The sequence below is a fragment of the Lampetra fluviatilis genome, chromosome 42 (assembly GCF_964198595.1).
Source record: "Lampetra fluviatilis chromosome 42, kcLamFluv1.1, whole genome shotgun sequence".
Classification (NCBI taxonomy): Eukaryota; Metazoa; Chordata; class Hyperoartia; order Petromyzontiformes; family Petromyzontidae; genus Lampetra; species Lampetra fluviatilis.
This window is the reverse complement of record NC_136316.1, coordinates 6,589,315-6,616,385: the sequence shown is the minus strand read 5'-3', so window position 1 is coordinate 6,616,385 and position 27,071 is coordinate 6,589,315. Positions and strand designations below refer to the sequence as shown.

At 44.6% G+C, this 27,071-nt stretch overlaps 1 long non-coding RNA gene across 1 annotated transcript; it reads left to right on the top strand.

The window, feature by feature from the left end:
• The first annotated feature begins 2,147 nt into the window (after positions 1-2,147).
• On the top strand, positions 2,148-27,071 carry LOC144946745 (uncharacterized). Its single transcript, XR_013639946.1, has 4 exons — positions 2,148-2,258; positions 8,997-9,046; positions 12,013-12,083; positions 27,044-27,071. It is a non-coding gene; the product is annotated as an uncharacterized LOC144946745 (long non-coding RNA).

Here is a 27,071-nt window from a genome sequence, read left to right as displayed (position 1 = left end):
TTTCCAATTGAGGGGCCGTCCATTAATGACGTCACGCACCTAGGGGGAGGGTCAGACATTTGTGACGATGTGTGACGAGGGGGGGGGTGTTTGAGAAATGTGACGTCACATCAAAATGCGCAATTTTAAATAAATAAACACAACACGTTCTACTTAATTAAATAGACTTTTTAATAAATGTTTTCTCCTACAACATCAGAGTGCAGCGCCACATTAAATACGCACTACAACGACAATAGTTTAAAGCGATTCGAAGCATGTTTTATTTTCAAAATGGAAATATGGATTTGGGGAGGGGGGGGGCGAGCTTTGTGACGTCATATGTGACGGGGGGTCTGACTTTTTGTGACGTCGTGTGACGACAAAATCGCGTGACGTTATTTATGGACGGCCCCTGAGTGATTTGCGGGTAATTTGGCAAACGAGGATCGTGCCACTGACAACACAATGGCCTACTTTTGCGAATGATGTGCTTGCCTGTAGGCATCTGGCAGTTCACTATCAAGCAAGTCAGACTACAAATGAGACATAATGATAGGTTTTTACCCTTTCAACTGGTACAAAAACTGACACCTTTATACAAGGCATCATGTTTGCAATAACCACAACACAAGCAGTCAAAATGCAAACAAAAAACAACAACTCTGATAATTATAATGTATGCACTGTCCTTGAAGTTGATTGGTCCACACCCTAGACAGCTTTTCTTAGAGCCTAGTCTCCATTGGTGTTGGACCAGATGACGCCAAAAGGCGTACAACTTAAAAACAGCGCACTATCAGAGTATTGAGAGCTCGGGGTAAGCATTTACACTATGAGACATAGCGCCACATTAAATACGTGTTTAATGTGGCGCCACATTAAATACGTATTTAATGTGGCGCTGCACTCTGATGTTGCAGGAGTGTTGTTTAAACAATTAGTGTTATTATAACAATACTATATTTATTTAAAGTTGCGCATTTTGAAGTGACGTCACATTTCTCACCCCCCCCCCCCTCGTTACGCATCGTCACAAACGTCTGACCCCTCCTCCCCAAGGTGCGTGACGTCATTTATGGACGGCCCTTTATTACAGATCAATTCAGACCTTATTGGTCACCCCGTGCCCTTATAAATCTCAACGTTCACCCTACAAGGTCCCATCACAAGGGAGAAACAGAAACACATATATATATTTAAGATATATTGTAAATGTTGTGGATTCGCTCTCCAAAACACCGGTGTGCTGTACTAGCAACGAATTGGCCACGTTCTGTTTCCGTGACAAACCTTACGAATGAGCTATGTCGGGTGGTGGTGGGCTTAACGACACATATTTCCGCGATCTAAACCAAAAACCTGTATTTTCAATACATATATATTTTCCCCCGTATTGAAACGGCTGTACGTTGTGTGTGGACCTGAAAACTCAATTTCCCTGTACAAGAATACGGGTTTTAACCGCGTGGATTGACAGCTATGAGTCCAAATAAACACACTCCTGCGGAGGGAGCTGGTAGGAACGTTGGGTTGCTCGGTCAATGGCCAGGGTCAACGGCGGCGTGGTGTATTCCACAAATATGCCCGACTGTGAGGGCGGGCACAAGCCGGCGTGAGTAGGTGAAACGTTGAGTTTTATAAGGGCACCACGGGGTGACCAGCCCCTCCCCACTCAGCCCCACCCCTCCCACCCCCCACCTCCCCACCAAGCCCCTCCCCACCCTCCCCTCTCCACCCAGCCCCACCCCTCCCATTGTTGGATTCACGACGGACGGACGGACACAATAATCCCCTGTGGGCTGGTGTAACCAAGAGGTTCCTACCAGTATAAATACAGTATTCTGATTCTGATGTATAATGACGTAATCGCGCACCTGCTGGTGTCGCGCGTGCGTGGTGACGTCAACGCGTTACGTCTCCGTGCAATTGCCATGCGTTGACGTCATCGCGCAACTACGTCATCACGCAACCCGTTGTCTTCACGACGGTTGCCGTGACGACGCGCGTCGGCGTCCCGTCTCCAAAATAAAACTAGCTACAGGCCCACACCCTCCCCCGTGTGTTCACTAGACGCTTAGATGGCACGCTTGTTACGTCCGTACACTTCTTAACGTTTTAACAACAATGGCAGAGCGCAAGCGAGCGAGCAGCGCCGGCTACGAAGTGTTCAGGCTACGCGAGACGGTGGCGAGGTTGAATCGTGAGCTGATTGCTCTGAGGGCCGCGGTACACTTTGGACAGCAGCAGCTGGGATGCCTCACGGGCCTCGTTAAAAGGTGAAGAAATCGTCCAGATTTCATAAAGCTAATCGTTTTTTAAAACATATATATGCATATTGTGTTGCTATTCTGGCGGGAAGAGGAGCGTATCGGCGATTTGAACGGTCCTAAGCGCGTATGGTTACCCTGGAAACCCGCGCAGCGACACGTTGCGTAGCAACGGAGGGATCGTCATCGTCGGCACGATCTGCCATGGTTAGTCTACTGCTGGATGAAGGCCTGTTCCAAGCCGCCGCAATGTAGCAGTGCAGCGAGCAGTTAGCAAGGCAAATACCACCCCCCGTAGCCTTAACAGACTGTTGGGGCAAGTGCTGTTAGCGAGCACCTATGATGGCTGGAACGGCACACGAGGGAGTGGGTGGTCAACACCACGTCTCCCCAGAAGCGATGTTTATACACCGCACCAGGTACTCATTTGAGGTTGAGTCGACCTAGGGGAGGCCCAGCACCGGTACAGATAATCATCACCGTGGCCGGGTTGCTACACTGCCTCTTCCCTAGCAGCTAGCAACTACCTCCACACAAAGATGATTTCACCGCCACATCTCCACTTCACTACAGGGTTTGTGACAATGTCAGTGTGTTGAGTTTAATTGTATGGAATTACATTTCATGACATCACTGGAGTTATATATTAATATCTATGGCCACGCTCAAGGTGTCAACAGATCGCACGGCACACACTCGGCTTTTCTACAATTATTTATGGAAGAAAAAAAAACTATTACAAAATGCCCGTGAAATAAAGTACTGTATTGCAAAACACAGGTAAGGCACCGTGACTGAAAAGTGATCGCAGACTTTCCTTGACATGTCGTGTTTTGCAGTGAAGTTACTGCTGAGTACAGATGAGATATTACTCCGCTTTCTGAATGCTTACTCCTTATACAAGTCAGTTGCCCGAACCACCAAGGTATCACAATGTCAGCCAGTCATATTACAATGTCATTGTGTGCCTTGAGGGTTCTAAACGCGTCTGTCTTGGCATGGGTTATGCTAAATTGAATATTCTCGCTGTGTTGGGTGCTGCGAAGGTTACAGTTTGACAGTGATTAATTTGTTGGCAGCAAATGGAAATGAATTAATCCAGAGATTTGGACCATCCATCTGGTGAAGTTAAATGTGAACACTTACATTTAAAATATTGAAATTCATCAATCTGTTTAGGACTTGAATCTGAAAGATGAATTTCAATCTCTGAAAGATGGATGAAGAGTTCCTTTGCACCTCGTAAATTACTTAAAAATATAGTGAACATTCTCACCAACATGCCTGCTCTTTAGATTATCTGTATGTATATTTAACTTCTTTCGCACAGTACGTAGCCAGCCATGCTAATCGGAACTGCGGGGAAAGGACAATAAACTAAACACAAAAAGCAAATCTAAACAAATTATTTTTCAATCGAGATTTAAAGTGCATAGCTCCAGTGACTTCTTAATATCGGAAGGAAGAGTGTTCCAGACGGCCACAGAAGCGCATCTGAAAGCGCACGATGCAGTGACTATTTTTGTTCGATGGTTCGACCTCACAACAATGCACTTGTTCAACTGAAGGATGCAAGACAGGGTTTCATTTGTATTCACGTTTGCATACTTATGTAGTGAGTTCAACCGAGTCGCAGACGCACTTCTTAGAGGCAACACATATTTATTATACCAACACACGGGGTTAACAAGCTAACAACCTATGGTGGTGGACCACCAGGCTAACTGCACTAATTACTCTGTAACTAGCTACAACGGACCAGACCACAGCGTGGGTCCGGGTCCACTTGTTAGTGAGTCTTCAGGACGTAGAACGTAGAACGTGTAGATTCTTCAGGATGAATAACAGCGGCCGGTCCCTCTCAGGGACCCGGCTTATATCCTCTGTGGCGGGGCTGGCTCCGCCCTTAGCCACGCCCACCTTCTCGAACCCTCCAGCAGGATCTCGACCCTGACACGTGACCACCCCTAGCCCCCACCTGGGGGCCCCTTTGTCGACTTTACCGGTCACGTGTCGTCTAGGGTCAACCAGAGTGCCATGGCCTATAGTAACCCCATTCCCTTGGCCGGCAACCTCATACCCCATCCTGTAGGGGTCGGCACTGCACGCTGAGCGTGGTGCCACTCAGCGCTATCATTCATCGCACGCCGTGCCTCTCTAGGGCCGGCATTAAAAAGTGACGTCCACGATGTCACTACACTTACACAAACACTGAATCATTGTCAAGGAACTACCTGCAATATATCACCCTCCATGACCTGATGGTGCACAGTTCATCATGCTCTTTCAACTTCTCCTGCATGCTGCTCCTTCACGCACTCCATGTGTTAGAGAACGGCACCGCAAAACATAATAATTCACAACACTTCATAAATGGCCTTTTTAGCCTTTGCACCAAAGGGTTCTCGGTTTCAAAGGACCCATCTCGGCAAGCTGGCCCTGCCTGGTCAATGTACGCGCGGCCCTCTCTGGCAGAGCCGCTATCCGAGCCAACATTGTCTCCCCACGGTCTACGCACTGCTTTCTACGTGCACGCCGTGAGCGCTACCGTTACTTTTGCTCCTTAAATAATTTCAGGGGGGAAAAAAACGGATGTTGGAAAGTGTTACAGAATGTATGCATATATACGAATTTCCTTATTTATTTTTAGATCTGGAATTTAGCGAAATAACGTGCAACGCCAAGTTTATATTATAGGGGTTTTTTGTTGTATCGATCAGGCTGATACCATCAACTCGCTACGAGCGAGAAACTGGTTTAACCATGAGCAGCTGCCCTCGCTTGGAACTCAGACATCAGCTCTGCAAGCTCATCGCTCTGACCTATGATTCACCGGGTTACCTCGATCTCACAACGCTTGATGTTATATTCTTTCAGCTTCACAACGCTTGATGTTATATTCTTTCAGCTTACTCAATAGCATGACAACTTTAACTATTCGGGCATGGATTTGCACATTCAAGTGCACTCTCCTTGTTCGCACTTTGCTGTTGAGTCTGAAACTTTACATTGATATCTTTTACTGAATTAATATCTCTACATTTTTCTTGTTTGAGTAATCTTAGTTTCTTAAAAGTGGTATGCTAAGTGGATCCATGCAGGATATAAGTACACACCCAACGTTCGTATGATCTTGGGCATAGAAGATAACTTCAATCTAGATCCGAAGTTTTCGTGACTGCAGGGATCCATACTCTTTGGTTCTTTCGGTAAAGTCAGGTGGGTATAAAATAAATTAAATCTCGACGTTTCGGAAGCAACACAAGCGTCCGTCATCAGGTGGGAAAGCCACAGCAAGAAACAAATTGCTGCCCACTACAGCAATTTGCTTCTTGCTATGGTTGTCCCACCTGATGATGGATGCTTGTGTTGCTTCCGAAACGTCGTGATTTAATTTATTTTATTTTATACCTACGTAACTTTATCGAAATATCCAAAGAGTAGAAGAGAACTTATCGGTTAATCCTTGCAGGTAGGGTATATAAAGTATACAATTAATCTTGGTGTACCTGCAGTGTCAATTTGAAAACTTACCCAATGGCTCACGCTCTTGTGAGTAGCTCATATGTCACCGGGGATTCCAATGACAACCGGCATTGGGGGCTGATTAATTGACAGTGTTCCGTGTTAGGCATATGAACATTACATTTAAATGAGAAATTTTAATGAGAATATTTCAAGCGCTGGATGGGAGAGTGACACTTTCAGCTTATGTGCTGATTTATTGGAAATGCCAAGGAATTATAAAGCAGCCGAAAAATTTAATGGGATTATAACTGCATTTCAGAAGTATTAAATATGTGTTTCTGGAAGCAGTGGTTATAATTTATGGGGTCAGGCCCCAATTTGCTTGCATGAGTAACACTTCTTTCATGGCGAGAGTTGAAGTCTTAACTCCACAAAGTTACAATGTTTGAGACATATCATCATATGTATGTTGAACTTCTTTTGCACTGTATGTCGTCAACCGTGCTAAGCAGAGGTGCGGGGGAAGGACAACAATCGAAACACAAAAATCAGTTCTCAAGAAATGAGTTTTCAATTTAGATTTAAAAGTGCATAGCTCCAGTGGCTTCCTAATATCGGCAGGAAAAGCATTCCGTACGGCCGCAGAAGCGCATCTCAAAGTACATGATGCAGTGCCTGTCTTTGTTTGATGGTTAGCCAAAAAGTTTGACGGTTGGCACCTTCAGAGACCACCAACATAATGCCACTAGAACATAACCTCAACATCCTCATGCTGCGTTGTTACAACGATCATTGGGCTGCAACCAGCCCATTCACTAACCGGTGAAGTGACCGTGGCCTGGATTCTCGTGGCAAGCCATACCAGCCCAAGCCAATTCCCACCTGGCCATGTAGCCACTTCTTATGGGCCACGTGGCTCGCTTTGCTAAGGGAGCTGGACAATTTCATCTGGGCTGATTTTCCACTTTTGGGGAAGAAAATTGTAAAATCACAATTGCTCAGCACAGGCCCAAAGGTCCAAACTGCTAGGCGACCAGCAAGTAACGGCGCTATTGTAGGTGTGTTAGATAGTGTATTGAATTGAGCAAAGTAATACCAACTTTAGTGAATACACGAGATGATGGGAGGGGATTCCAAAGTCTAGCAAATTCAAGGAAATATGAGAGTAGTAAGAGAAGTCTTTGACCTGCGGTATGGTGCTTGAACGTCGTATGAATGAGACGAAACGATCAGTCTGGGTAGTCCGTGTCTTTGACATCACGGGGTCAACGTGGCAGAGAGACACGTGTTCAGTAACTTCTCTCATTTACGTCAATTTCAGGGCTGTGTTTTTTTTGTAAGAATATTGTGCAAAATTACGTACAATTTTTTCTTTGAGTACCATAACCTAGCTCAATCAGCCATGGCACGGACGGGGGTGCAGGGGTCAAGCCCGTGGAGCTTCAGAGTTTTTTAAGTGTTGGGAACAAAAACTAAGCCATGCTGTACCGAGAACTGTCGAGCACAGCTCAGCTGTGATGTCTGGTCTCCATGGAAACCTCGCATCAAACTGATTGACGAACCCACACGTTAGTCACGTGCAGCCAGTCGAGTATTTAACAACAAAAAGGACCACCTGTTGAATGTCATACTCTTACAAATATCACTTCTGGCATCATCAGAATAAGACTGTATTTAAACTGTAGGAATCCAAATTTCGATTTAAAGCTTTCGTGACTGCAGGGATTCATATTCTTGGTTCTTTTGGTAAAGTCACGTAGAAGGCAAATTATAAAATAATAAAATAAAACAATAAAACTCTCACGACGTTTCGATTGCAACACAAGCAATCATCATCAAGTGTGAAAACCACAATTATCATCAGGTGTGAAAACCACACCTGATGATTATTGCTTGTGTTGCACTCGAAACGTCGTGAGAATTCTATTGTTTTATTTTTATTATTTTATTATTTCCCTTCTACGTGACTTTACCGAAAGAACCAATAATACAAAGGAGTCTTTCAATTAAATTGCACATTAATATGAAACTATCGATACCACACGTGTGAGGATTAAAGTTACAAATTAAAAGGCACCACCAGTAAGCACAAGGCACCACATATTTTGTGCAAAGCCAGTCACAGTATTTGAGGAACCATGGATATCCTGGTTTGATTAATTTTCTAAAAAAAACTCTAAAAAGGGGAAGACAAACGATGTAGGCTGCACAGTAAGGACAATCTTGTAAGGGATGTGTATGCCGATATCTAAATCGGCTCGCGAAAGTACAATTGCTTCGTCTGTGTTGCGAGGATTTGCAGTCTTCTGGGAATTAGTTGAGAGTGGCAACAAGAGGTTGGAAGTAGAGCGGCTACCGTACGTCGATAATCCGCTTTGGCCGCAATTTAACTTCACACCGCTCTTTACAACTGTGTGCACGTTCCCCTCGCGGCCCATAACCCGAACAGCTTGTCCGTGTGGAGGTGTCGGCTTGAAAAGTCGAGTTGAAGACTACTCAACGGTCCTTTCGTCACCAACAATTCAGGGGTGATTGTTTCGAATGCTTCTACCATTTGCTGTTGAAAATCACTCAAGATTTGTCGTAAAAACAACAGCTTTAGGACACTACTGTATCGTTTATGAGGAATATGTTGGCAACATTTCAATCTTGCAGTTTAAACTGCGGTATAATAACAGTTTACAGTGTAATGGATAATACCTGCAATATTCTAGACATCAAACGCGTGCGATGCGTGTCAAGTTCAAGTTCATTTATTAGGTATAGCCCTGTGAGCCATTCGGCTCTTAAATCGGGTGCAACCGCAAGAAACAAAAAACAAAAACATGAAAAAGAAAACATCTTAGAGTGAATATGTGACTAAGTGCAAACAGATAATCCAAGAAAAGACAGCAAAATTTTGCAGAAAAAACACCGTACACCAACGCTGTGTGCAAAAATCCAAGTGTCATAAAAGCATTGCATGCAATTAACTCGCGTCGTGATCATTTCTGTACCGTAATGTATAAATCTCAGCATTCCGACGTCAACAATTTGAATTCAAAATGAAACACATTTTAGGAAGTACCTTGACTGTTTTTGCACAGACATTTGCCAGAAGGTGACGACATGGTGCCACCAATATGGACAAAACGGCTGATTTTACAAGGGAACACAAATGGAATTAATTTCAGTTCATGTTATGGTAATATTGAAATTATATGCTGCATAATTTTTTTTTAACAACTGTCTTGAAATGAAAAGAAAGATCGGATGTTGACTGCAATTTTGATTTTACAGGGCTTGGACCGGCGACGCTGCAGCTGCAGTTCACGTTGCAAACATAGTTGGTAATGCACAGCACCAAAACACCACTTCGATCAAACGCCTCTCCATGTATCGACCCAACTCAATTGTTCGCACAAAAAAAACACAAATGCATACGCGATTTTAAAGCAAGAAAATAATAATAATTTGCACATTTTCAATTATCGATGACATTTTACGATAAACATTTATTGGCGAACATCACAAAATGTGAATGCATGACCTGAAGCACGTAGCATGGTACCACCAGCGAACATGGAACCCGTCACACATTGACATGCTAAACCTTCCGTTAAAAACAATCAATGAGACTCATTGATACTTTCATGGATCAACAAATGGCATTACACATTGTTTTGTCGTCTCCGTACTCCTGCCAATGCAATCCAATATTTTTTTTACGTCACAATTTTTTAAGACAAACTCGTAAACATGTATTTACAGCATCAATAAAGTTCAACGAGTCTGGCATTGAATCTAAGCATGACAATAGGTAATAGTTAAAACCCGCTGTGCACAGCTCATGTTTTAATTATATTTGTCACGTACACTAATGTACACAGTGTTTAATTTTACATGCCTGTTTGCAGAGGTGTGGACTCGAGTCATGTGACTTGGACTCGAGTCAGACTCGAGTCATGAATTTGATGACTTGCGACTCGACTTGGACTTGCATAACAATGACTTTGTCCCACCTATGAGATGTGGACTCGAGTCATGTGACTTGGACTCGAGTCAGACTCGAGTCATGAATTTGATGACTTGCGACTCGACTTGGACTTGCATAACAATGACTTTGTCCCACCTATGAGATGTGGACTCGAGTCATGTGACTTGGACTCGAGTCAGACTCGAGTCATGAATTTGATGACTTGCGACTCGACTTGGACTTGCATAACAATGACTTTGTCCCACCTATGAGATGTGGACTCGAGTCATGTGACTTGGACTCGAGTCAGACTCGAGTCATGAATTTGATGACTTGCGACTCGACTTGGACTTGCATAACAATGACTTTGTCCCACCTATGAGATGTGGACTCGAGTCATGTGACTTGGACTCGAGTCAGACTCGAGTCATGAATTTGATGACTTGCGACTCGACTTGGACTTGCATAACAATGACTTTGTCCCACCTATGAGATGTGGACTCGAGTCATGTGACTTGGACTCGAGTCAGACTCGAGTCATGAATTTGATGACTTGCGACTCGACTTGGACTTGCATAACAATGACTTTGTCCCACCTATGAGATGTGGACTCGAGTCATGTGACTTGGACTCGAGTCAGACTCGAGTCATGAATTTGATGACTTGCGACTCGACTTGGACTTGCATAACAATGACTTTGTCCCACCTATGAGATGTGGACTCGAGTCATGTGACTTGGACTCGAGTCAGACTCGAGTCATGAATTTGATGACTTGCGACTCGACTTGGACTTGCATAACAATGACTTTGTCCCACCTATGAGATGTGGACTCGAGTCATGTGACTTGGACTCGAGTCAGACTCGAGTCATGAATTTGATGACTTGCGACTCGACTTGGACTTGCATAACAATGACTTTGTCCCACCTATGAGATGTGGACTCGAGTCATGTGACTTGGACTCGAGTCAGACTCGAGTCATGAATTTGATGACTTGCGACTCGACTTGGACTTGCATAACAATGACTTTGTCCCACCTATGAGATGTGGACTCGAGTCATGTGACTTGGACTCGAGTCAGACTCGAGTCATGAATTTGATGACTTGCGACTCGACTTGGACTTGCATAACAATGACTTTGTCCCACCTATGAGGTGTGGACTCGAGTCATGTGACTTGGACTCGAGTCAGACTCGAGTCATGAATTTGATGACTTGCGACTCGACTTGGACTTGCATAACAATGACTTTGTCCCACCTCTGCCTGTTTGTAATGTGTACCCACTGCTGAATGAAAGCTCAACAATAAAATCGGTACATTTTATTACCAGTTGAAGCGATGTTACTCAACGGAGCAATAACCCCAGCGCCTCCTTGCAACTGTTAATATACAACTAATAATTTTGAAATACTGCTGCATTGGCAGTGGTGCACAGATACAGATAACACAAAACTCAATTCATTATTCAATAGCGCTGCCTTTAAAGGTAAATTATAAAACGCAGTCACGCATGCTTGCCGGCCCTAACAATTTAATCAGTGGGCTGCCGATTTCTAAACCATTTCACCGCAGTCTAATTGTCAAAGCAAACATTTCCTTTGCAAAAATTTAAGTGATAAGGTTTTAAAATCAGAATGCGGTAAAAAGGGTTCAATAATTTTCTATGGTTTTTTCGGTAAAGACACGTAGATAGAAAAAAAAGTGATTAAAATATCACGACGTTTTGATCGAAACGTCGTGATATTTTTAATTGCTTTTTTTTCTTCAACCTACGTGACTTTACCGAAAGAACCATAGAATATGAATTCCTGCAGTCACGAAAGTTTGAAGTCAAACTGTAGGGTTCAAGAATCTACAGTTTACAAGCTACCCTACAATCCATAGGGTTGCAGACTGTTATATTAAGAAATATATTGTAGCACAGTACTCTCTGAAACATTTAGAACATGCTTTCTTAACTACGACATTCAGTAGTGGCTATGTTATAATACATCGTATTACAATGCAATCAAGGTGTGCGGTCGACTCCACCTGGTTTCGCTTTACATGTACAATATCAAAAGTTTAATTGATTTTTAAAGGTTACTCTGTGTTCATATTCTTAGGTTTTTTCGGTAAAGTCACGTAGGTAAAAAATTTAAATTAATTAAAGTAAAATAAAAATAAAATAAACGACGTTTCGGAGGCAACACAAGCTTCCGTCTTCAGGTGGAACAGTCACAGCACGATAGCTGTATCAAGTTTTTTTTACCTACGTGACTTTACCGAAAACACCTAAGAATATGAATCCTTGCAGTCACGAAAACTTCAAATCTAGAGTTACTTTGTGTATTGCTCACAGGAGTGGCTCCACCTCGGCTCACGGTGGGCGATGCTGCAGATGGACGGAAGATTGTCATGGCTCACATCAAGGTGAGTCTTCTGTCAGCAGGGACAAGCAGTGTCCACAGAACCGGCCCTAGACCTTTGGGGGCCCTAAGCAAAATTTGGTTGGAGGCCCCTTTGATGTATGATTTTTTTCACCCACTCGCGAGCAGTGACTCTAGGGGGCCCTCTGCTGGCCACGGGGCCCTTTGCAATTGCAAGGGTCGCTTAGTGGCTGGGCCGGCTCTGAGTGTCCACATTAGTCCTGGGGCTCCGGTCACCCTCGCAGCAGCAGCAGCATCTAACAAAGACGGTCACCGCATCGCGCGCTTCCAGACGCACTTCTGCGGCCGTCTGGAACGTTCTTCCTCCCGATGTTAAGAAGCTACTGGAGCTATGCACTTTTAAATCACCTAAATTGAAAATTAGTTTCTTTAGAACTGCCTTTTGTGTTTAGTTTGTTGCCCTTCCCCCTCACCTCCGATAAGCACGATTGAAGTTCAACATACATAAGGTATGGTGGCTTTGAAAAAATAATTGTGGCATTACAGCAGGCTCCAGGTTAAATATGCAACGAGGTCCCCATGTGGGTTTTCCAGTCTAAGATGACAATGCGTCAAACAGGAGGACTAATTAATTAGTATTGTTTACCTGGGGAAGCCTGAGGAAAGACTGTGTTTCAGGAGGGTCCTGCCCAGATTTCACAGTAGGGAGCTGCTGCTATGTGTAATCCCAATTGAGCAATTTCCAGGTAATTTTTCAGCTTTGAGGATATCTGGCCAACAACAGCAGTGACTAACAGCAGGTTTGCTGCACGAGTCTGGCAATGCCAGAGTTGGGGTTAGAACATCCAAAGGCCACACGGAACGGTGCCCAAGGTCGCAATCAAACTGCAGAGGCCCTTTTTGCCGTGAGGCACACGCAAGTGTTACCACTGCACCACTCTGCCACTCCAAAGACCATGTGTGGTGATAATGCATCAGTGGCGGGCTCACACCAGATTCATTCTCCTGGGAAGCTTGCGTGGGCGGTGTGTGCCCCCATTTGATACAGAAGGCCACTGCCAACACGTTCCAGTTTCTTAATGAATCCAAGCGGACTGCAACACAAAAACCCGAGGCGGATTCATTGCATCCTCAACCTGGAGCCGTAGTGTCACTAATGCCGTGAGAATAACACCACTTGAAAATTCTTACCTGTGAAAATCAATTTTCTTCTAAGAATGCATACTAAATTGACCATGAATTGATTGTTCATGCATTTGTGTGGACTATGCTTTGCATGTTAACAAGCGTAACACTTAGCCCAGCAATGACAAGTCTCAAATATAACCTCACCCTAATCCTTGTAAGTCTATTCACTACCCTAACCTACTGATACTAAGCTTATCCCTAGCAAAAAAAAAACTACAACAATGCTATTCCTTATGCTAACTTCTAGCCTAGCAAGCCTCTTACTCTCATTCAAACACACCTAGCCTTAACCCCTAGCCATACCTGAGCCAAGCTTCAAGGCCGCTAAGAGGTTCCTGGAGACCCGGGGCACAATGCCACGTGCGGTCCCCTTATTCCACCATCTGCAGGCCTACTATGAGGCCCTCTTTTGTGTAAGGCCCGGGATAAATAGTTCCTTTTGTCGCACCCCCTTCAGTACGTACGTTGAACTTCCTTCGCACCATACGTAGCCACCCGTGCTAATCCGGGCAGTCCTATTGAGTCTGAACCCATAACCACAACGCCAAACCATTTCAGGTCCATAACCGTAATCTGAACATTTATTTAGCCTTCATCTATAGTGCTGAATCGTACCTCATACATTGACATCTTTCTATTCATAATATTCATTCAACATGGTAATACAGTGCAGCAGAGGTGGGACAAAGTCATTGTTATGCAAGTCCAAGTCGAGTCGCAAGTCATCAAATTCATGACTCGAGTCTGACTCGAGTCCAAGTCACATGACTCGAGTCCACATCTCATAGGTGGGACAAAGTCATTGTTATGCAAGTCCAAGTCGAGTCGCAAGTCATCAAATTCATGACTCGAGTCTGACTCGAGTCCAAGTCACATGACTCGAGTCCACACCTCTGCAGTGCAGTATAACACATTCCTGCGGACGGAGCTGGTAGGAACGTTGGGTTGCTCGGTCAATGGCCAGGGTCAACGGCGGCGTGGTGTATTCCACAAATATGCCCAACTGTGAGGGCGGGCACAAGCCAGCGTGAGTAGGTTAAACATTGAGTTTTATAAGGGCACTACGGGGTGACCAGCCCCTCCCCATCCAGCCCCACCCCTCCCACCCCCCACCCAGCCCCACCCTCCCCACCCAGCCCCTCCCCACCCTCCCCTCCCCACCCAGCCCCTCACTGCACGACGGACGGACACAATAATCCCCTGTGGGCTGGTGGAAGCAGGAGGTTCCTACCAGTACTAGGGTATACGTGTACACAGTGCTGTGTCTCAGACAAAATCACCTGCAATGCACCCAATCTGATCTTCGGAAGCTCAGCAGATTTTAGCCTGCTGTATACTTAATGGCTGAGTCACCACTATGATGCAGAATGGATATTGTAAGTTGTGGGCTACAATGTGGGCCGCAAAGGGCAGTGCAGCAACATCTATTGTCCTGTACTTCTACGCTCCCACATATGCTCCCTCTTTGGTCATACCACCTTCACGACATGCACGGCAAAGGGGGAGACCTTCATTCAGCAGTGGATTGACAACAGGGCTGTACTACTACGGTTACATGACTAATCAGGATATTTTGCACGGGAACACTTCTCGTCCGTGTTGGGAATCTTGCATCTCATACTGACACCTTGTGCTTAAATCCGAGTACAGCAACGGTTCTTCAACATTACAATATACATTCGATGCACACCTCTTCTCATACGTCTGGCCAATGTGGAAGAAGAGGCCAAATACATTCTAGCAGTGGCTCTCTAGATCTCCCTCTAGTGGAGGCCCTTTCTCCAGGCAGTGGCGTGAGCGAGCAGTTGCAGGGCTGCGCCTTAACCTTTTATATACAGGACCGTGTGTCAAGCACAGGGGCATGACCACAGGAGATGAGATCAAAAGTAATTCAGTCCATTAAGTTCAATTAACCATGGCGCACTAAAAGCTATGTGCATGCTTCACAGTCTCCTACATCTAACCTGCTCATTACGCCTGTCACACACCTCTAAATTATCTCCCTTTTAAATTTAATCAAATTTCCTCGTTTTCTTTTGGATGTAGTGTCACAATCCACGATCTAATTACTTGTTTCACTGATAATGGCGATCGTATACTATACGTTTAATTGTCGCGCATGAAACTTAAACCGAACTTGAGGCTGACTCTGCTTTGGGCTAACACAGAGTGTCTTAGATGTTTCTAGTTACACTAATTGCCTCAACGATAATACATAAATAAAACATGTATAGCCCTATGTCATACCGCTACTGGATGAAGGCCTGCCCATGCTGAATTGGTCGCGAGGGTTGTTTGAACATACTTCACCACACTGGTCAGTATAGGTTGGTAACTCACTGGTCAACAAAAAAACAAAATTCTGGCCTGGACTTTTGCAGCTGTTTTGGACTAATTTCAGGGTGCTGATTCCAAATCTGATCTCAGATTTGCTCTATCACATCTCATTTTTATACTATCGGCATACCCAATTTTCATTGATTTTAGCCGAAATTAACTCTGTCACTTATGATTGCAAGTTGTTGCGAGTCAGTGACTGCTTTAGTGTTAAAATATGGTGCTGTATTTTTAGGAAAGTGTGTTTATAATATCATTTTATGTAGATATCCACATTTATTTAATATTTTTCTTCTGCATTTTTTATTGAAAATGCAATATTTGATATCTCAAAAACCTGACGTGATAGACAAAAACTGATGCCAGATTTGGAATCAGCACCCCAAAATTACATTAACACCGTTGGAATACCTTATGCCAGAAAACGTGTGTTGACCAGTATAATGAACGGGGCCTGAACCGGGTTCTGACATCGCTGGCCACTCGCCGTGACCACGGCCAGGAATAGAAACCAAATCACAGGGTTCATAGTGCAACGCGGAAACCACTGCGCCACCATTCCAGCCCCTTCCACGTTCAACTTCACTGTGTTTGTGAGACCTGTGATTTTGACTGTGTAATATGAAAATCCTCTGATTAGAAACAAATAAAAAAAAGTTTAATTTGATACCAATTGATGTGTTGCTTTTCATTTAAAAGTTTAGGGCTTTTTTTTTCCACCAACCTGGGTCCATCCACCTCTCTCTCGAACCATTATGACCCCAGTTCACCATTAAGGACTGGCCCAGGTACACGTACTGTAATGTGTATTTTCGAGTATCTCCTGCTATCACGTGGATCCGAGACGTTGGCAAAGAGAATGTAACATGGAGTTACACTGAGAGAGAGAAAGAGGAACGCAATGGGCAGAGAGAGCACACGCAAGGTAGAGATATTTATAATAATCCCAAAAACCTTTCTCTTGAATAATATTGGTCGCGAAAGCCTACTTGCTAAACAAAGATATCGTTATTACTACACTTGTTTACCCAGGAAAGCCTCACTCAATCTCAAGAATATTTTTCAGGTGAGTCCTGCCTAGTTTTCATGGTCGGGGGTTCTAAAATCGATGGTGTAATTTGCAAGTATTTTTGGAGCATTGGGAATTATTGGCCAATATCCATCCAGAACAGGGGGATAATATGCAAACTCTATGCAGAACGGCACCCCGAGTCAAGGATTGAACCCGTACCGCTTCTTTCTGTGATGCAGAAGTGTTTACCACTGCACCACCCCGCAGGACTGTCATCATATTGACCGCAACGACGAGTCTCGGTTTTGCTCATTCTCTGTCCTCGCCCCTCTTCACTGGAATAAACTGCCCTTGCTCGTCAAACAATCACCCTCTCTCACTACCTTCCACTCCTCGATTAAAACCAAATTATTATCTGCCTCACCAATACATACTTCACCTGGAATGGAACAATCTACAAACAAACTGAAGGCATCCCAATGGGTTATCCCTTGTCTCCGGTTGTAGCCAATATTTTCATGGAAATGTTTGAGACGGACGCCATCCAGGCATTCACTCTACGCCCGTCCCTGTGGAAGAGGTAGATAGATGACACATTTGTCATCTGGCCACATGACCGACCAGCTCTGAACCAATTCCTCAACCACATCAATTCCATACACCCAGCCATCAAATTCACCATGGAGGTAGAAAAGGATGGCATGCTACCCTTCTTGGATGTCCGAATCAAAAAGAGACCAGATGGCCCAATGAGCCATTCTATTTACAGGAAAGTAACCCATACTGACACCTACCTAAAACCTGATTCCCACCGCCATCCATCCCAGAAGAATTATGTCATCAAAACGCTACACCATAGAGCTCAATGTATATCCGACCATGAACACCTGACCAGTGAACTCAAACACATACACCAAGTTCTCAAGGCAAATGGATTTTCTGACTACACAATCCGCAAAGCCATCACCCCAGCCGTGAGGAAGGAGCCATCTGAGGATCCAATCAAAACCATCACCTTCCCATAAATAGCAGGGGTCACCAAAAAGATTTCCAAAATCATGAACAAACACAAGATCAAGGTCCGATTTAACATAAAATTTGTGAAGGACAAGATTCCTGACATGCAATATCCCAGCGTCTACAAACTAAGCTGTATTTGCAGCAGCACTTACATTGGGGAAACTAAACGACATGTCTCGGACCATGTTCGTGAGCACAAGGCAGATTTAAAACACGGTATGACCAATACTTCTGCCATGGCTGATCATTATTTTAATGCGGCTGGCTCACACGAAATTTATTTCTCTAATACGATAGTACTTTGGAAGCCTACTCGCTATCAACAAGGATTCGTTCATGAAGCCATCCACATATACAGACACAGCCACAATTTCAAGCGAGAGGATGGTTATAAACTCAGCAATCATTGGAAAGATGTCATCAACCACTTTGTGTCATGACTTGATTTGTGTTTTCTTGTCAACCTCCACCGTCAGCAGTGTGGGTGTGTGGAGCGAGGTGCAATGATTGCCTGGCGGCCCTTTGATTGGTGTAGTTGCAGTTGCATGTCTCTTCTCCTACATTAACATCAGCTGCCCCGTCCATGCTGCTGACACACTTGGGCTACGCCCATCTCTAAACATTTATAAATATGAGAATAGGTTTTCCCCTTTTTTCTGGCAAGAAAACAGGTTCTTGGTTCTTTCGGTAAAGTCACGTAGAAGGGAAGTAATAAAATAATAAAAATATTATGTTTTATTTTTATTATTTTATTACTTCCCTTCTTCGTGACTTTACTGAAAGAACCAAGAAGATGAATCCCTGCAGTCACGAAAGCTTTAAATCGAAAAAAGAAAACAGGTGTTAAGATGTTAAAACACCTTTTTTACAAGAAATCATGCCTGCATTAACCACAATACTTGTGGTCAGAATGCAAACAAAAAACATACTCTGATTATATACGCCTTTTGGCGTCCACTGGTCTAATACCATTTGAGACTAGGCTACAAAGAAAGCTGTCTCTGGTGTGGACCAATCCGTTTCAAGGGCAATGCATATATTATCAGAGTATGTTTTTTGTTTACATTCTGACCACAAGTATTGTGGTTAATGCAGACATGATTCCTTGAAAAAGGTTTCAGTTTGGTGTTTTAACATCTTAGCAGCTGTTTTGTTGCTAGAAAAAAGGGGAAAACCTATTCTCATATTTTGGTACTGGCAAAGGAGGTCCCATGATGTAGCATTTATAAACAGTTTGCCTTTAGAGGCGAACCCCTCTTCCACTTGTGTTGCAATCGAAACGTCGTGGTTTTTGTTATTTTATTTTATTACTGAAAGAACCAGTAATAAGTCTACACTATAGACTGCCAGTGCGCTTACTGAGGTTAAGAACCAGGCTACAATCTACATTATAGACTGCCAGTACGCTCATTCAGTTTAATAACCATTGCTACAGTTTGCATTACAGACTGCCAATACGCTCACCCAGCTTAATAACCATTGTTACAGTCTACATTATAGACAACCAGTACACTCACCAAACTTAATAACCAGGCTACAGTCTACATTATAGATTGCCAGTACACTCACTCCGATTAAAAACCAGGCTACAGTCTACATTCGTGGTTTATTTTATGTTTTAACTTTATTTTATTATTATAATTTTTCTATCTACGTGACTTTAACGAAAGAACCAAATAATATAACTTATTCTCTCTTTTGCCCACCCTTCTCCCCTTGTTCTCCTCCTCACTCGTACTAACGCCGCCGCCCCCAACTCCCCATGGTCACCCATCATCAATCCATTCATCTCATTTCCCTCTTGGGTTATTCCACGCATATATCCCGTCCTTTCATCTCGTTTCATCTCGCCAATCATCTTGTACCATATTTAGTGCACTGTACAGCGCCTTGGTTAAGGCCCTAGATAAATGTATGATAAAGTAAGATAACACACGCTGCTCGAGGTAAATGATAGCTGATAGTCAAAACGACTGAGTCGTGGCCAAGGGAGAGTGCATGCCCTGGAAGGGATGTTCAACGAGGAGATGACGCAATGAAATAATGTCACGTGCAGCTGCTGGATGGATTGGTACATCTAGAGACCGTGAGAGATGACGAGAGCTCGGGGAGGCATTCATCCAGCAGTTGATAGACCTTGGCTGATGGTGGTAACAGTGAACGCAAGATCATAGATGGAAATGTATAAGTATTGGAATTGATGTGTACTTACGAAGACTAAAGTGCATAGCACCTGAATGCATTGTACCATTTTTTGACCACGAGATGGTGGTAAAGGGTCAGGATTGAAAAATACCTCAACTGCTTAGACCACAACACAAATACAGACACCAATGTATCTGCTTAAAGGCCTTTATAGTGGTGTTTATGTGAAATGTTAGATCTCCTAATACATTAATGACAAGATAAGTTAATTGTAATGCTTTCCTAGACTGTGTGCAAGCCTATCCCACTTTAAAGCAGAATAAATCACTATAGTGTGAACACAGAAATTCACATTTATCATGGGGCCTTTTATACCAAGAATAATGAACGGCTTCATCATCATCGTCATCAGCCATGATCATTCCACTGCTGGATGAAGGTCTCCTCTAGCCTCCGCTACATCTCACCAACCACCTCTAGAAACACGCGTTTTGAGTATTTGGCTTCTGCTATAAATCCCCACGTGATTAGCCACTTTGTTGAGTTATCGTTCACGGCCAGGTCGCTTCTGAAAAAAAAGATCGATGTAGTTCAGTTGGCCTTACCTGGTAAAATCAAATAAAAAGTTTAAGTTAAAATTAACCGGCGGTGCAACACTCCTTCAGACGCACGTGAACGGATTTCATCGCTCCATCTGCACGGTGGACGTACCCTTAGACACGTTCCAAATCGGCCTCATGCAGCCAATTTGACTAAACCGTTCACGTTAAGTCACGTTCAGTTGAAATTTCGGAAAAAAATATCCACTTCATATATATATAACCGACTACAATCGGATGGTTTGTTGATGTTTTCCTCGAGGCCGTTGTGTCAATCCAACGAATATTTCCTCACGTTGCATCGGTCACCGCATTGCGCCCTTTCAGATGCGTTTCTGAGGACGTCTGGAACGCCCTTCCTTCCTTCCGATATGAGGAAGCCACTGGGAGCTATGCACTTTTAAATCATCGTCGTCGAGATTGACGAACGCATTTATTTAAAAACTGCGTTTTTGCATTCAGTTTGTTGTCCTTCCCCCGCACCCTCCGATTACACTGGTCAACAACAAAAAACATCTTCTTTCTGGGCTGGACTTTTGCAGCTGTTTTAGACTTATTTCAGGGTGCTTAGCTCCAGTGGCTTCCTCATTCATATATACATTCAGAATTAGTAAGTTGATTGGGGAAAGGACACATCGTAAGAAGAGTTTACTGCTGATGGACAAGACTGGTGACAGAACGCGAGCCAAGGGAGTGAATGAGCGTCAAAAAGCGACTCCTGTGGAGAAGGAGCGGTGAGATCTGTCCGTGTGTAGGAGTGGGATGGATTACACTGGTCAACAACAAAAAACATTTTTTTCTGGCCTGGACTTTTGCAGCTGTTTTAGACTAATTTCAGGGTGCTGATTCCAAATCTGATCTCAGATTTGCTCTATCACATCTCATTTTTTATGCTATCGGCATACCCTATTTTCATTGATTTTACCCGAAATTAACTCTGTCACTTGTGATTGCAAGTTGTTGCGAGTCAGTGAGTGCTTTAGTGTTAAAATATGGTGCTGTATTTTTAGGATAGTGTGTTTATAATATCATTTTATGTAGATATCAACATTTATTTAATATTTTTCTTCTGAAGTTTTTATGGAAAATGCAATACTTGATATCTCAAAAACTTGATGTGATAGACAAAAACTGATGCCAGATTTGCAATCAGCACCCCAAAATTACTTTAAAACCGTTGGAATACCTTATGCCAGAAAAAGTGTGTTGACCAGTGTTATCGAAATAAGCTCAAGTTCAACATACAGCTCTATCGATGCAACTGCACAATTTGATTTAGCTATGCATGTAGTGCCCAGCGTCTGTGACCAAATCACCTGGAGTGCGCTTCATTTCTTCACGTGAGAGAAGTTGACGTGAGCCTGGACAGCGCTCAGAGGGATGCCCACCGTGCCCAAAGTTGTCACAGAACTCGCGCGGCTGGGCAGAGAGGGCAGCAGAGGGCAGTGCAGAGAAATCCATTGTTGTACGCCACTAAGCACCAACGTCTGTCGACACTCCCAGCCTTCACCAACCCGCGCTGACCATTCGCGGTGAAGTATGGTCAAATAACCCCCGCAAACCCGCACGGCGTGGGGAGGCCCCTCATCCAGCAGTGGATTGGCAAGACGGCTCTGCATGTTTCGTGTATACATGCAGTGCCATTGCATCAGTCCTGACATCTGTGAAAAAGGGGCTTTATAGCTCATCGGATTCCTTCAGTATAAATGAATATTCTAATCAGTCGTAATGCAGGAACAAGCCTTGGTAAATTTTGATTCGTGAGAATTTTTATTGTTTTATCTTTTTATTATTTTATTATTTCCCTTCTACGTGACTTTACCGAAAGAACCAAGAATATGAATAGGCCTTGGCAACCTCTAGATTTGAAGTGTTCGTGACTGCAAGGATCCATACTCTTTGGTTCTTTCGGAAAAGTCACGTAGGTGAAAATAAAATATAATAAATTGTTATTTTCATTTTTTTTCACCTACGTGACTTTACCGAAAGAACCAAAGACCTTGGTAACTTGATTTTTTTCTAACACAGAGTGGGATACGCTGGGTTGTTGTTGCACCCTGAGGCAGCTTACTTGACTTCACATCTAAATCCCTTGGCTGGTAACACCCCTAATCTCAGCCGCTGCACTGGAGGCCAAGCACCAAGGGGCACACTGTACAATGCTGGGGGCCATGTACATCCCAAGATGACGCTCTTAGCGAGGATTAGTCAGTTGTCGTCTTACATAATGGGCCCGAGTGCTTTGCACCACATACACGCATCGCTGTGCATTTTTGCACAGTTACAGCAGCGTCCGCCCTCGTCCCGTTATACGTCTCGCAAAGCAAATGCAGCCTGCCCGCAAGGACACACACACTATCTTTATGCATACAGGGCAGCGTATTGAAAGCAGGCTGTTTGCGTTGGGGGCCATATAGCCGGTGATTGATTGGCTAATGACACCGGGACACACACAGAGTCTGTTTCCACAGAGCTCCTTCAACATTGAACAGATGCCAACGGGGGGGGGGGGGGGGGTTTGGTCAATCGCTCTAGGCTTGCGTGCCAGTTCCTAAAAGCCTCACGTGGCTTTCTCGCTCTCTCTCTCGCTCACTCGCTGTCTCACTTTTTCGTTTATCCTGCTACACGATGCGTCAAGATATTCTCCCATTCCACGTCAAGAAAGCAACTTGGAGGGGGGGGGGGGGAGCACGGAGAAATGTTCCCACGTGTCCATGCAGGCGGGCAGGCAGGCAAGAGGATGACTGGCTGGTGTTGCGAGTGCGAACAGAGCAGCGTGGGTAGTCGACGCGCGCTAGGTTGGAGGGCGCACTTTGCAAATGAAGTCACCTTTCACCGCCAATATAATCATTATTATCGCTTGATATTTGAACTAAACTCAACTATTAAAAAAAATGCGACTTTACGTGAACGGTTCAGACAATTTAATGAATTTATTTCTACCTACGTGACTTTACCGAAAGAACCAAAGAGTATGGATTCCTGCGGTCACGAAAGCTCAAGATCGGTTCAGACAAATTTGGTTGCATGAGGCCGATTTGGAACGTGTCCAAGTGGACGTCCACCGAGCAGATTGAGCGATGAAGTCAGTTCACGCGTGGAAGGGTTTGTTGCGTCGCCGGTGAAACTAAACTTTTTTTTTAAATGGCCCACTGAGCTAGAAACCTCTTTTTCAAAAGCGACCTGGCCACAAATTATAGTCATACTCTTAGGTTGTTTCGGTAAAGTCACGTAGGTACAAATAAATAATAATAAAAAATAATAAAAAATCATAATAGAAATAAAATAATAAATCACGACGTTTCGGGCGCAACACAAGCGTCCGTCATCAGGTCGGACAACCACATCAATAAACAATTGCTGAAGTGGGCAAATTATAGCTCTGTCGAGGAGTCTTTTGGCGACGTGACGTCATGCGCGCGGTGAGGCGCGATGACGTCATGTCACCTGAGGAACTTCAGGGGGACCCAGAGGTCGCAAACGGGTTTTGATTCCTTACCCGTACCCGGCCGCACCAGGGTCGCAAATGGGTACCCGTACCCGGCCGGGTACGGGTAGCCGGGTATCGGGTAGGGTGCAGATATCGGGTACCCGGTTGCGACCTCTGGGAGGACCCCGTGACGAATGGCGGGGTCGTTGTGGGGGCCCGGGGTGGTGAGCGTCTTGAGAAAGCTTCTGCTTAGCCGAGGCTAGGCACAGATGGAGCCGAGGGTTCACGGGAAGGACCGAGTGTAGGACACCTATACCCCTGGTTGTTTAGTCAACATCTTCTTTGTTAATAAACCGGCGCAAGCCCTTACCTGGAAATCTGCCTCCGAGTCTTCATTCACCACTCGATGAAGTGGCTTATCGCGTGGAAATGTGCAGCAGCAACCAAATACTCGATACGTGCCTCCCATGCGGTATATCTCGATGAGTCTTGTGGTTGTTGTTGTTTGACTTGCATCCCACTGGGATTTTTGCACACAGTGTTGGTGTACGGTGCTTTTTTGCAATATGTTGCTGTCTTTTCTTGGATTTTCTGTTTGCACATAGTCACTTTAAGATGTTTTCTTGTTCATGTTTTTATTTTTTGTTTGTTGCGGTTGCACCCGATTCAAGAGCCGAATGGCTCACAGGGCTATACCTAATAAATGAACTTGAACTTGAGTCGTGCAGCAGGGAACCCTTGGTGGCAGCTGTCCCTGTGTGGCACAAAAACAGTGAGCACAGAAACCGGCGAGCAAATGGCCATTAGACCTGCAGGAGGGGGGGGGGGGGATGTTGGCTTGTGACTTCCTAATTCAATAATTTGTTAGCATTTGATCAAATTTGGACCACGTCGCCAGCACACGTCCCACTCATTTCCAAACGACGTGACGGCATCTGAAGCAGGCGGTGCGTGTATTTCACGATGAAATAATGCCCCAGTGTTCACCGGGGGCGAACCTCTGCTACGAGTGGCAAAACGCGCTGCCGCTGGGCCCATGTGACTGCCCCGCAGAGGGGCTACCGACAGAATGGTGCAACGGGAGCGATTGCACCACAGCCCACACAGGCTGCAGGGGTCCAGGTACCGGGCGACATTTGACAGGGAGGCCCATTTAACTCCTCGCTCCAAAGCCTATGCCAACCAGGATAAGCCACTGACTCCACACATGCCGCCCCCCCCCCCCCCCCGGACTTCCGATTAGCACGGTTGGCTATGTAGGGCGCGAACGAAGTTCAACGAACTGTCATTGTGCTGCCGCTAATATTATGGGGGAGTGAGGTTAGCACCCATCAATTTCAGGCGGCCTGACAGTAAATGCGAATTTAAAACATGACCCCCAGATTCTTCAGCCTCTCCTGCTGCCCTGTTATGTCGCCAATTCACGTGAGGGGATAGCCTAATGACCGTTATTTTCATCCTGCGCAGTGTGGCGCAGGCAGATTGTGGGCCACGGACAAAGCGCAGGGTTCGACAGTAATTGTACGCTCCGCGGCGATAACACCGGGTATGGCGAACGTTCGCGTCGGTTTTATTCACAGATGAATAAGATACAAAGGTATATAATAAGGCGGTTTGAAAGCTGTTCTGCGCGGGGATGACCATATGTTCATGTTAAGTAAGCGTGACTGACCCAGGCCTGCATCCACACGTATTGCAAGGCAATTCTCGAAATCGAGCCGTCCTTCGAAGGGCCGTTTCAAAGCTGGAGGTTCCATCCATCACCTTACCAGGCGATGTTACAAGATCCCAGCCAGAGGAAGCCATCGCAAGCTGCCTGGTTTACCCTGAGCAGAGTGCAGCACGCCCAGTAATGCTCTGTATGAATGATAGCTGTGCATTCACAGGGATACCATCTGCAGATGTGTTCATAGCCCTCACTGATGATTTCACTCAGTGGGAAGTCACGTTTTCATCTGCTGCCCCCATAGTCTGGAACTTCCTACCGACAGAAGTGCACGCTGCCAACTCCCTGTCTCTATTAAGATCTACACTCGAGACCCTCTCGATCTACACTCGAGACCCTCCTCTCCACCTACGATTGGCAGTCTCTCCGTAATTATAAATTGTGCCCACTGTTCCTAGAGAGGTGTTCTTCATTGCAAGGCCATCACGTGGCCACCGGCGGCCCCTTGTGACTTTTCTTGCGGCCCCTGACGTGCAGCCCCCCGATAATATACAAAGAGTAACAACACCCCCCATCATCATCATCATCGTGCTGCTGTCAAACCCACAATGGGTTCAAATGTGTGGCGGCCCTCACACTGATGATGTCTTATCGGCGACAGTGCCCCCCCCCCCCCTCTCTGAAAACTCGTAAAGAACGCTGCTTTAGACGCTGTATAAATGCACTTTGTATCGATTGAATGTGGTAGAAAACGTAGACGCGTTGCATCTGTAGCATCAGTAAAATTCCACAGGGTATTTGTTGCTTTAAATTCGCTTTCCATAACTTGGGATCAATCGGGATCTCGGATGAAATGCGCCTTACAAATGTCAATTATTATTATTATTGGAGCCTTGAAATGTATCTTAAAATGTGGCACTTTATGCACACAGTGGTGCAGGAAAGTGGCTGCAATATGTGGTGCAACCATCGTAGATGATTACTCTCTCTCTCTGATCACTGCAGTGCGATTATAACGAATTTAAATATCACTTTACACGTGGCCTTAAACATGAGCGAATGCACTTACGCGCAAACTTTTTTTTGAAATGCCCGTTAAGTAAACCAACCCACATGTGGGTTGTTTGCATCTCTTTATGTGATGCTTTTCAAAAGCTGCAGCCAGGAGAAAGGGCTGCTATATATCAAAACTTTCCTTGGACCTAGGTCAAGTTTTTAATGCTGAACTGACAGATGTGATGAATGCTTTTAAAAGCATTAAGGCAGACTGGCAGCCTATACAGCGATATGTTCTTGTCCATTAAGGGACGTACACAGGTGGACGCGTTCATCATTATGAGCAATGGAGTTATCGCTGCATTTAAAATCATTAACTAGAATTAAAATACAATGCACCCAATATTACTGCCAAACTTCCCATGAGTGTATCGCCTGCAAGATTGCAAAGGCAAACAACTTAATAATAAAAAATTGTGGGGATTGCTATGGTTTCAATGGTTGTGTTTTCTTACTTTGTTTGCGGGTGGTTTAGTCGGCGGTTTGATCTACTACTGAAATCTAACATGTTACCGCATTTATAGCGCAACTTTTCCTGCTCTCTGCGCAGCATATTTCACCGTGGAAAGCAACCGGAT